General features: G+C 37.2%; 1 long non-coding RNA gene across 1 annotated transcript in view; it reads right to left on the bottom strand.

Moving 5' to 3' along the window:
* LOC114360275 (uncharacterized) overlaps positions 1-13096 on the bottom strand; it is a 40455-nt gene extending 27359 nt beyond the window's left edge. The window contains exon 1 of the long non-coding RNA XR_003656498.1: positions 12922-13096. This is a non-coding gene — a long non-coding RNA (uncharacterized LOC114360275). The remainder of the gene's footprint in view (positions 1-12921) is intronic.

The raw sequence follows: 13096 nt of genomic DNA, 5'->3' as shown, positions 1-13096 counted from the left end.
CAGTCTTCCCTCAAAAATGTCTTCCCAAAAGGACAAGCCTTTGATTGATGCAATGCCCTTCGTTTTTCAGATTCACCCGGCCCCAAGTGGATCGATCAGATCCCGACATAAATCTGGCCCGGGTGTCACACTAACTCTTCGATTACCGGCGACCCGCGAGGGCCTAATGTGAAGCTTTAATGAACATGGAACTAGCTCTGATACTGGCCAGTGACATTTGGATATAAAGAAAATACAATAAAATATTTCGGATTCAAATTCAGTGTTCTATTTTTGAATATTTGAATTATTCTGATACTGGCCATTGACACTAATTCAAATTCACAGTGTTCTTTGTTCGAATATTTGAACAAAATCCTTAAACTCGCCAGTTTTTTATGTCACCCAATAAACCTGTTTTTTAATTTAAAAAAAAATATCTTACACATTACAATTTTTTCTATTTTTTATTAGTTCGAATAAATCTTGTTTCTATTAGAATGGAATAACTAGATTTTGTTAATGAAAAAATGGATGGCGTTATGAACAGAATCGACAAAATGTAATTCAAATTACATTGCCCGATGTCAGAAGAACATAGCGACAATTTATAAACGGTAGTTTGCATGCAGACTAGCTCCCCACTTATATCGGAGCAAGATAGGGACTATCGATTTATTGCCTTAGTAAGGCCAAGGTTTTCGAAGTCGATATCGTTGTTCAGTGTACCTACCATGAGTTTACGTTATGTGTGCTCGCTAGCGAGTACGTCAAAAATCTCTATGAAGATTTTGTTTCTTGAAAGTAGCCGCCAGGGGCGCTGCACAATATGTCATATAATTAATGTCATTTTTTTACGCAGTCGCTAGCGAGCACACCTAACGTGAACTCATGGTAAGCACACAGATTTGAAATAAGCGTCTTCAACGTGCTCATAATATAACATTTTTAGTTTTTGTTAGGCTCTTTAAAGTAATGATCATCATGGTTCATAATGCGACATTATTTTAAGAAAATGAGTATTTTAAACTGTGGTCTGAAATTAAATTAGGTAGACATTTGCTGAAGATTTATAAAATGATTGCGCCCACAAATAAAATAACTGAAAATTCAGTCAACACCAGCCGTGTCAAAGGATTAGGGAGTGTTCTGTTTATTTGTTCAGGCTTCCCGTGAAACCGTCCATGTAGCAATTTTAATTCCGGGTGCCACCAAACTTCAATTAACAAAACCGTCAATTAAATGTTTACAGTCCGTAAAATAATTTTAAGCGACCGAAATTTTCATAATCAAGCATTATCTTTGGCTGGGGGTAATGACATTCCCGCAAATTGCTAATAGCTATACAAATATGAGTTAGTGACCAGGAACTCTAAAGGGTTTCAGTTTGAAGAGGAATCCGCGAAAATTGCGACGCTGAAATCTGTCCATACGACATATCGTATCTGTGGCACGGCGTCGCGCCAGACTGAGAGAGAAGAGCGGTCTGAATACGTGGAAAAGAGACAGAGCTCTGGTAGCTCATATTGATCTTTCACCCGCCATTTTAGAGCGCGGCATTTTCGCTTCTAGGCGGCCATGTACCGAGGCTGGGTCAAAAAAGTAAGCCTTTTATTTGGCTGTCATTCTGTATTTTAATGAAACGCTCCGCAAAGCGAGGATGAGGTGGAACTTGGTGTGAATTAGCATTTTTGATGCGGTGAGAATGAGCATTTCGGAGGCTTCATCGTTCTCGTCATTTAGCTTCGCATCTGCTAATAAATAACCCCTTTGTTTTTCTTTTGTTTTGTTTGTCTGCAGAGTTTTGGGAGAAAAACGAATGTTACAACAAATAACATCACAATTAACTTTTTGCTCATCATCAAATGAAACGAACAATAACCAAATATTAAATCAGAATTGATCATATTTTATGAGTCTCTTTTTCAATGTAAAATATTATTTATAAGCATCCATATAAGAGTTCCGAAAGTAGGTAAATGCCGACATCAAAGAGGCCTTTTACGTACAAATCAAATTACAAAACATCGCAAAAGGATGAGCTATATGTATTTTAATATTGGCTGCCATTGGCCGGGCCGACGTAACGGGGGTGATAAAAAATAACGCCAATATTAAACCTGTACCGCTCGCCCCTGGGACCCCATGTCCCGATATACGCAATTAAACGTACAAGTTAAACTTCCACCATACAACACCATGTTTATTAATTTTGGTGTACTTACTAGTCTGATAGCTTGGCTTTGTTCTCGACCTCAACAGAAAATGTAAAATATTTGTACCTCAATGATCATTACACAAACCTGTTATCATTGAAAAACATTTCCAAGGTTTCCCTATGATTACAATGCTTTTCGATGTAGCTAACAATTAATCAAATCGTTTCATCTTCAGCAACTGAATCACTTTATTCGTAATTAGATTACAAAATACAATTTTCATAACATACGAGTACTTAAATAAAATCACCATGTTCAAATACTTTTTCCTTAGCATTGGTAATGTAAGATACTTGCTTACCTTTAATCAATACGGCGAGTATTTATCAGTTTTTCTTGATTAATAACATAATTTCTCTATTATTAACGAACAAATCCAGGAACAAAGGCATGTTATCTCGAACTGATCCTGTTTGGGCGCGTCATTTGTTTGCGGATGATAAATTAAACGCGCTCGTTATTAATCCGGCATGTATCGGCGGCCATTTTCGTGTCCTGACACAAAATGGAAAGATACAGTGTGCTTACCATGAGTTTACGTTAGGTGTGCTCGCTAGCGACTGCGTAAAAAATGTCATTAAATGTATGACAGATTGTGCAGCGCTCCTAGCGGCTACTTTCAATAACTAAATTCTTGATAGATTTTTGACGCACTCGCTAGCGAGCACACCTAAAGTAAACTCATGGTAATCACAGAAAGGTCTCTTCACGATAACCCATTGCCCTAGGCGAAAGACAAATGCAGCATCACAACGCGAAACGCGATGCGATGTGACGCGACCCGCTGTGAAAATATCAAGGAGGTAGTCGTTGTTATTGACCTACGTAGTGGTGTGTCATGACATGTGTCAAACGTCACGTGAAGTAAGTATTGGTCGCTTTACGTCGCGTCGTCGTTACGCTCACCTAGGACAAATGCAAAGGGTGAACGAGTTTTGGAACTTCTTAGGGAAGGCCTTTAACCAGCCAGTGGACGTCATTTATTTATAGCTGAATGAATGGTACCTACATGCGTAGAGTCAAAAGCAAGAGGGATATTATTATCATCACCAGGTAATTATTACTCTACTGCAAGAGCACGACCCTCCTTACTTTACAAGAGGAATGTATAAGATAAGATAAGAGATAAGATAAGATAAGATAAGATAAGATAAGATAAGATAAGATAAGATAAGATAAGATAAGATAAGATAAGATAAGATAAGATAAGATAAGATAAGATAAGATAAGATAAGATAAGATAAGATAAGATAAGATAAGATAAGATAAGATAAGATAAGATAAGATAAANCACCATGGTATTAATTTTGGTGTACTAGTCTGATAGCTTGGCTTTGTTCTCGACTTCAACAGCTAATGGAAAACTCACTCACAAGTAACATAATATTTATACTTAGATTACAACAAACAATTTTTAAATAAAATCACCATGTTCAAATACCTTTCCCTTTAACCAAGGTACCTTTAACCAATAACTAGAGTCTTTATCAGATTTTCTTTATTAATAAGAACATAATTTCTCTATTAATAACGAACAAATCCAGGAACAAAGGCATGTTATCTCGAACTGATCCTGTTTGGGCGCGTCATTTGTTAGCGGATGATAAATTAAACGCACTCGTTATTAATCCGGCATGTATCGGCGGCCATGTTCGTGTCCTGACACAAAATGGAAAGAGTCAGTAAGATCTCTGCACCAATACTCGTTGTTATAATTTAAATGATCGTCAAATGCGGCATCACGATACAACGACGCGCTGTGAAAATGTTTATCAAGTTGTCGTTGATAGGCCTACGTAGTCGTGTCTCTTGACATGTGTCAAACGTCACGTGAAGTATTAGTCGCTTTACGTCACGTCGTGCCTTGTCGCGTTCCAACGCTCAACTAGGACAACGGGTGATATATCTATATGACGACGATCTAGTAAAGGTCGCGGAAGGACAAGATCAATTCTTGGGGGGTTCTTGTCCAGCAGTTATTACTAAAACGAACAGTTACGTTCAAGAGGGATATCATCATGAGGTTAATTTTTAGTCTCCACTGCAGCAGCTTGACCCTCCTTACCAGTGGCAAGTTTTGGCCTACATTTTGCACACTGACCAGACAGGTTGAGGATTCCTGATGTTAGCATGTTTTTATCCAATACAAAGCAAACATTTGACTGCACTTACACCTGAAACCTGATGTTAAGTGGTGATAAGTGAATTTGGTCCCTTCGTTGTCCCCTTTTATCACATCCACGGGAAGATTCTGACTCTAAATGGACCTACTGAATCAGTTTGTAGTATGTGCTCTTGTTTAAACATGAAATGTTTTCTGTTTGTCGATTCGCAGTTGGCGTGCCCGTGATACGCGGATTATTTAGGAGGGAAAATTGTGTATGCAGATTAAAGTTTATATCTACAGCCAATACAAAAATGTTCACTACAAATAGTAATCGACACTACTTTTATCTACAATAGCAATTGCAGCAAGTTCTATAAAAGCCTCGCAATAAACTACGCTTATCGTATTTTGTTCGTTTTCCTTAAAAACGANATAAGATAAGATAAGATAAGATAAGATAAGATAAGATAAGATAAGATAAGATAAATTTATTGAATAAAAACTTAGCCTAAATACAAGAAACTTAAATGGTATGTAGATGATTTGGCTTACACTTCGCTCGCTGGCCATACAGTTTGAGGATTCGCTAATGTTTGTCTTTATTTCACGGACACGGGAAGGTTCTGACTCTGAATGGACCTACTGAATCAGTTTGGAATATGTGCTCTTGTTTAAACATGAAATGTTTTCTGTTTGTCGATTCGCAGTTGGCATGCCCGTGATACGCGGATTATTTAGGAGGGAAAATTATTGTGTATGCAGATTAAAGTTTATATCTACAGCCAATACAAAAATGTTCACTACAAATAGTAATCTACACTACTTTTATCTACAATAGTAAATACTGCAACTTCTATAATAATGAAAGCCTTGCAATAAACTACGCTTATCGTATTTTGTTCGTTTTCCTTAAAAACGACGCCCGCTCCCATTTTGAGGAGGATTATTTCGTTCCCGCACTAATTCCTCTCATTTTCTAACATAATTCAGTTTAATTCTGAAGCTACGTCGGGAGCACTCGGAAATATCGGAATATTTATCTCCTTAGAGGGTTATTAAGCGCAACTTAATACCGGGTTAGAAGTAACACCGGCCATGTTCTGTTAATATGGTTCAATATCTACGCCAATTTGAGACTTACTCCTTTGACATAAGACGCACGAGTTAAGACTTTCGGCTTGATAAATATTTTCTCACTTGACTTAACTGGAAATGTTTGCTTTAAATTCTTTTCGCGAAGATACAAAGTTGATCTTTACCCTTTGAATTTATTATGGTGTTTCATTCCCTGTAAATATAACGCTGAGTATTTATAAGAAAAGTTCTTACAGTTATTTTATTTACTAAACATAGCGTACATTAAAGAATTGGAAATTATTCTANATCCCAACTAATATTATAAATGCGAAAGTAACTCTGTCTGTCTGTCTGTCTGTCTGTCTGTCTGTCTGTTACGCTTTCCCGCTTAAACCTCGCAACCGATTTTGATGAAATTTGGCATAGAGATAGTTTGAGTCCCGGGAAAGAACATAGGATAGTTTTTATCCCGGTTTTTGAAACAGGGACGCGCGCGATAAAGTTTTTCTGTGACAGACAAAATTCCACGCGGGCGAAGCCGCGGGCGGAAAGCTAGTTATTCTAATAAATCTATAACCACGAAAAATGATATTTTCTATTTTACAGAGATCATATTCTGATTCTCTAATTCTGCAATTTATCTCCTACTTATAATAAATCTGTAGAGAGGTCAATTCTGTACATGAAATATATTTTCAAAATAACTATCAGGGGGTGATTAGTGATCGATACTGATGCCAAAAATGCAATCAGTAAAATGTTTGTCTGTCTGTCTGTATGTTCCTTATAGAAACAAAAACTACTCGACGGATTTTAACAAAACTTGGTACAATTATTCTTTATACTCCTGGGCAGGTTATAGTATACTTAAGAGCAGAGAAGTGAAGGGAAATTTTGGGAAAAGTGACTGACTGACTGACATATCAACGCACAGCCTAAACGGCCAAACGTAGGCACTTGACATTTGGAAAGGACGTACCTTAGGTACCGTAGAGGTGCACTAAGAAAGGAATTCCCGAAATTCCCACGGGAACGGGAATTAGCGGGAAAATCTTTTTTTATGAAAAATCTAAGCCGCGTAAGATAGATGAAGGGGGTAAAACGTGTCTTTAATCTGAAGTAAAATCTTTCATCAAAGGATAGAGCAAAATTTTGCGAGAGTTTCGGAGACGAGTGATGTCGTAGACAAAGCTCAGTTAGTACTTAAGTCTAAATAAATAGACACACTTATCACAACTTATCGATTTACTTCATTTTCAAAAGGCAGCCTACTCATCTTGGTATACCTGAGAATGGATTAGATTCTAACATGTTCATTCATGCTTTAAAAAGGTAGGTATACCAAGGTATTTTCTATTTAATATTACGACCTAATATTATGAAATGAACAACTTTCAAAACAAAAGAGGGNAACCGTGGCGATGAGAAATACCCAAGAGCGTCTACTATAAGCGCAAAGAAGCGAGGATGCTGGCTGAATTTCTTTCAAACGTTTTTAAAATCGTATAACGTCAAAAATATCGTCGTTTAAACCGGCACGAAACTGCATTATCACTCGCTGTTAAATTAATTAATGCTTTCGCAGGGCATATCTCGCGGCACATTCCAACTAGTGGGACAATTAAGACGTGATTTAGATGTGCTATTAACCATAGTGGCCATTGGCTGCCATAAACCAAACGTGACAGAAATAGAAACTGGTCGATTTGCTATAGTTATGGCGTTACAGTGGTAATTATGGCGTAATTAAATGAATCGTTCAGGGTAATTGGATTAATACTACACGATAAATAGTAATGATCATGTGAATCGTAATAACAATGTTACATTAATCAAAATAATTTTAACTAAGTCTAAGTCTAAAATTCCAATTATTTAAGTTTGAAAAATATTTGAAAACACGAGTTGCTCGAAAATAATTATAAATTATCATACCACGATTTACAATATGACTCTTTATTACATAGGTACTGCTACTGGTTTAAAATTCAGGTTAACCATTGAACTTAAAAAGTAAAACCCGCCAATAAAACTTAATTGCGAAAACTAACACTAACCAAGGATTTTAGTGCGTCGCAGTGCCGTATTATCCATAAGGCACTTTAGGCCAGTGCCTAGGGGCCCATTATGACCAGGGGCCCAGCACTCCCGATTAAAAAAATTAAAAAAAAAACATAATAAAATTATGTTAAAGATTATTTTTATGCAACAAAACTCAAACCACCTTAAAACTTCGCCTTATTTTGGTTTACACATTTAATCGTCATATTTCGATATTGTGGAAGTTAATTCATTTTCGTAACGTTTAGGCCATAGAATTAGATTTTAAATCGGAAATAATTCCTACAAAAGATTTTATTGTTTTAATGGCTTCATTTGTTGCCCATTAATACCTACTATCCTAGATTTTCGACTTCGGCGGAGTTGTGCTTAAGTGGTGGGGCCCCTCGTAAGGGCCATTTTTGCGGTTTTACTGTTATACCGTGTAAAGGACTTACTGTATCGAAAACTGATCTTCATGACGGTTGAAGGACATTCAATCCTGCATTGAATAAGACCAAATTCATATGTTTTTGACAAACTGTTATCGTGCTTATCTTCGACAAAGTAGAAAGAAAATATACCCGCAGGGTCCCAAACCTTGAAAAGGGCCGCCTCAACCAGCGTATCCCTGTCAAGCCTCACGAGTTGGATTCGTGTTCCCCCTTCATCCGTAACTACGGTTGCTGCACCTCTTTTCTGCACTCTCCTGAACGACTCTGTGTTATCTACTATGGCTGCCACTCTTCCTTGCACCCTACTGCACGACTGCGTTGCCTAGCCGTACGCCTGGTCCAAGGTTCGACGCCACAAAATCAACTTCATACGCGTGAAAATAGTTTGAATACTATTTCCCTTGCTTGCAACATTTTTCTTTACTGCTTCGTCCCTATTAGTCGTAGCGTGATGGTATATATCCTATAACCTTCCTCAATTTACGAGCTAGTACACACAAAACTAATTATTTAAATCAAACCACTAGTTTCTGAGATTAGCGCGTTCAAACAAACTAACAAACAAACTCTTCAGCGTTTTAATATGAACCTGTTGTTGTTGATGTGGCTACACCACTTACGCACAACTCGGTTGAAGTCGAAAAATTTGGATAGTCTTAAAGAGCAACAAATGAAACCATTCTACTAATATTATGAATGCGAAAGTTTGGATGTCTGGATGTTTATTACTCTTCCACGCAAAAACTACTGAACGGATTTTTATGAATCTTTACAGTATTATTGTTTAAAACCCAGAATAACATTTATAGGCTATAATTTATGACGATCTGTAACAAACGAAATTTCACGCGGGTGAAGCCGCGGGCAAACGCTAGTTAAAACAAGAAAACCTTTTGTAGGAATTATTTCCGATTTGATTGATTTTCATGTCTTATTCTACTGGCCTAGTTGGCATTACTGCTTTGGTTTACATGACTTTATGTACATTTTTATTTTTTAATGTTTATGTTAGTTTTATAAAAATATGCAAGATTTTCCTATTCTTTGTTTCATTTTTAAATGACTCCGATACTTCGTGCTGTACCTACTAGATAGATAGTGGCGAAAGTCTTTTCACTTGAAGGAAGGCGTATAATACCTTTGCAATGTGATGACTGAAGTCTGTTGTTGATGATGATGGTACTTTCATTCTATTTCGTAATGTAGACAGAAAAAAAATCCAAATTGCGGTTTTGTGGGGGGCCCGAAACGAGCTGTGCCTAGGGGCCCCGAGTTGGTTAATCCGGCCCTGGTGCGTCGAGTGCGAAGCATTAAAAAAGACATTAACACATGCGGCACGCTCCCTCGCACATTCACTGTTTTATGAAGACCCGCCGGGGTGATACATATTTAAAGGGGGTTCGAGGGTCTGGGAGGCTAGGTTATGCTGGCCACGCAGATTCCGGAGTGGCTAACTCAGGGACCGACCCCTAGCTAGGATCATAATTGTCACAGACGGGGGCAACGAACCCCGTAAACATTATGTGTGGTGCTTCTGTTATTTTAAGTTCTTTATTTTCAGCCAGTGTTTTGTTTTTTTTTAAATTTTGTTTACATTGCTGCCTGCCCGTATATTATTTTTTTCAGGAAAAATGAAAAAAAAACTGTTCAAGCAGGATCCTCATGAATTTACTATAAATAATATTTTCTTGACGTCTATACTGGATCATTTCTGATACAATGTGATTTTCCTATCGTAAAACCAAACTGATAGCGTGTTCTTTTGTTTCTTCGAAACCAGATTACCGGCTGGAACATAAAAAATAAATAATCCCGCCTTTAATTGGACCGAAAATTTTATGGCGCTCGTAAAATTACCATAAAACAGTGCAAATAGCTGCTCAAATCAACACTTTCATTGCAACGTTTTGGTATTTTTATGCTGGCAAAGTCACTTAAAAATTTGTGTATGGAAAAATTTCTAGAATAAAGCTAAAACTTAGATAAAAGAAAGACAGGTCTACAGGACTTACAATCACTTATTCAGAAAGTAGACGTATGATATTGGTACACTCAGAGACTTGACATTTTGTTCCTTTCATTTCCTAATAACGCATTAAACCTGTAAAGAAATGAAACTCAAACTTTTGTTAAAGCTAATTCAATAACTCAGTCTAACACTATCAATACTCATTTTCAAACATTGAAAATCTGATTCTAAACCATTTCAAAACCTAGATTATGAAAGCAGAACCTTGATTCTATAAAAGTCGATACGATCGCATCAGCGCTGGCAGCAGTTCAGACAGAGGCGTTAACGCGCGCATTTGTAGCATCTGGTTGCCCCAGCCTCGTATACAGGGTGTGGTGTTTTATAAAAACTTTCGTTTGTAGACAAAAGACTGCACAAATTCAATTTTGTTCTTAAGTAACATAGAGAAAATTATAAATCCACTAAAATAAGAGTTGATACAAAATCGCATCAACGTTGGCAGCAGTTCAGACAGAGGCGTTAACGCGCGTATTTGTCATCTGTTTGCCCCTACCTCGTATACAGGTTGTGGTGTTTTAGCTTTCAAAGCTTTCGTATGTGGACAAAATACTTCACAAATTAAATTTTGTTCTTAAGTAATATAGAGAAAATTGTAAATCCACAAAGTTAAGTGAGTTATCATTTAAAAATCCATTAACTTATGCTCTTTTACCAATGACTGATTTGTAATTCATAAATCAAATATGTATATGGACGTAGATCGAGATTGTGTATCGTTGCCTTTAGATATTCCCCGATTATATACAGCCAGCAAATCTCTTCAAGAGTTATGTTCTTCGCAGCAAGTATCTGAGAGACGCAATACAGATCATACACAGCAGTAAAAAGAGTTTATAGACCTCACATTTCCAGCAGCTGCCTTGTCTTATAGCGCACGTGCTACGCGAAATGAAAACTTTTGTCTTTGCCCCGATTATATTAGCACATATTTAAACAACTATGCCGTAGTTAAACTTCAAGCGTTACTAAACTATAGTAGAGGGGTCTGACCAGAATGGGTGCAGTTACCAACATCTGTCTGCCCAATAAAATGCGCGCGGGAAAAAATTCTCCTATCGTGCTTATTTATTATATCGTATTTGAAGTTTATTTATCCAATTCATCATCATCATCATTTCAGCCACAGGACGTTCACTGCTGAACATAGGCCTCCCCCAATGACTTCCACATCGCACGGTTGGTAGCGGTCTGCATCCAGTGCCTTCCTGCTACCTTTATCAGGCTACCTTTATCCAATTGCGAATAAATTATTGGGCTATTCACCAACTTGGCACAAGAGTGTGTGTTGTGAGACGTGTGTCCAGTACACACGTGTGAAAGTGATTAAATCCATGTAAAAATCTTAGGTGTGTAGAGATGACGAAATACTAAGTGATACTAATTTTGAGTTTCACCAACTGGACTCACGTGTCCAGTCTCTTGTGTCGAGGGAAACGCTGGACGCAGGCCGCTACCAACCGATCAACATGGAAAGCATTGGGGAGGCCTACGTAACAGTCGACGTCCTATGGCTGAAGATGATGGTGACGATGATTTAAAAGCTTAGAAACGCAAACATCATATTATAAGCTAAGCCAAAGTACTTTTCGTGAGGAAAATGATGAGATTTTAGGATGATACGAGAAAAGTGATAATGTTCGGAGACTAATTTAATATCCTGGTCGGCGACATCGCGTGCGAAGTCTACGAGATGTATAACGGATCGTAATGCTTAAACTACGTTTTTCAGAGTTATAAGAAGTTACTAATTCGTATTATCAGATTAGGTATTCGTCATAAACGAGAGAATATGTAAGTGCGCGACAATTAGTCACAAAGAAAGAATAAGAAGTGTGACGAGCTTACACAGGTAATTTTACCTAGAAAATAGTTAACGGTTATAGCCATCTTATTTGGGTAGTTATCGAATGATCCATTCAACATTAAGTAGGTGTATGGATGGTGAGCTTTTCCAATGATGGACTCAAATTATGTGCTCCAATAAAATCTATCAATTAGACTAGATTGCACCACCATCTTACTTTAGCTTTGACAAATTACGTCAAAAATCTGTCAAACTCCATACAAAAACCACTGGTTTCGTTATAGTTACGGTCAAAGTTTAGGTGGTGCAACTCAGCTCTGAGCAGTCATATGGTATATTGACTATAGTCAACCTACGTATATAGGAACTTTAATACGCTGCTCCCTACAACTTGAACCACACAAAATCGCATAAGAACAAGCACCAAGAAGTTTCCCCATTCACAAGTTCCTCTGCAGAGCTGGCTACGAACTATTACGGGTATCAAGTAAACGCAGCCTGTAAATTTGCAAGGCGGAATTAATTTAGGTGTTGTGGCAACACTCGACTTTCTTTGCAGATTTATGTTGCCATGTGCAATGCAATTTGGAACGGGACAACAGACTGCGGCTGCTGTTGACGCTGATTGCAAGCTGGATTTTTATGGCAAAATTTTGCAGGACAGATGAAATATTTTCGATTTCGGTTTGCTTACCATGAGTTTACGTTACGTTAGGTTAGATTTATTAAATAATGCAACGATAATGCAATCTATAAAAATGTAATATTAGTGGCCTTACTGGCCTTCATAAAAACGTTGTGAGGAAATGTGGCTATTCACATAAAAGATATTAGTTTAATTTATACATACATTATACTCTTACATAAAATCCAAGCAGTCTTTATAATCTCGCAACCACCGACAACTTATACATAATAATAAAAACAAAAGAATATTTTTTTTTTAGAAAACTTAACGGTACCAGTAACGCCATCTCTCGGAACAACATAAACTTATTCCCTATGAAGCCTTCCAGTTTCCACTGTTTTCCCATCTCTGAAGCTAGAGCCTCCGAGCTGTACTGATACACAAAATTTTTCACAGAGGGCACTATTTCATGACAACGGAATATAAAATTGCTTTTCCTTGCACCAAAGTCAAATTGAAGGGAAGGTACTATTCAAATTACTCACACAAGAAAAATCAAAATGTTATGACAATTACTTACATGCACCACAATCATAGAAATCCTTTTACATAGTTGTTCCTTCTGATGGTTAATCACCAAGTTGCAAATAGGCTTCTTCCATTTCAGCACTAAATATTACATTCATAGAAAAATAAAAACTGATTTTAATCCACAACAATCTCAATGAAGAGCTCACAAGAAACTGTTGACTATA

This window comes from Ostrinia furnacalis, unplaced genomic scaffold (genome assembly GCF_004193835.3).
Source record: "Ostrinia furnacalis isolate ACB-3 unplaced genomic scaffold, ASM419383v2 OfSCF4915, whole genome shotgun sequence".
NCBI classification, from domain to species: domain Eukaryota; kingdom Metazoa; phylum Arthropoda; class Insecta; order Lepidoptera; family Crambidae; genus Ostrinia; species Ostrinia furnacalis.
This window is presented reverse-complemented; position numbering and strand designations above follow the sequence as displayed.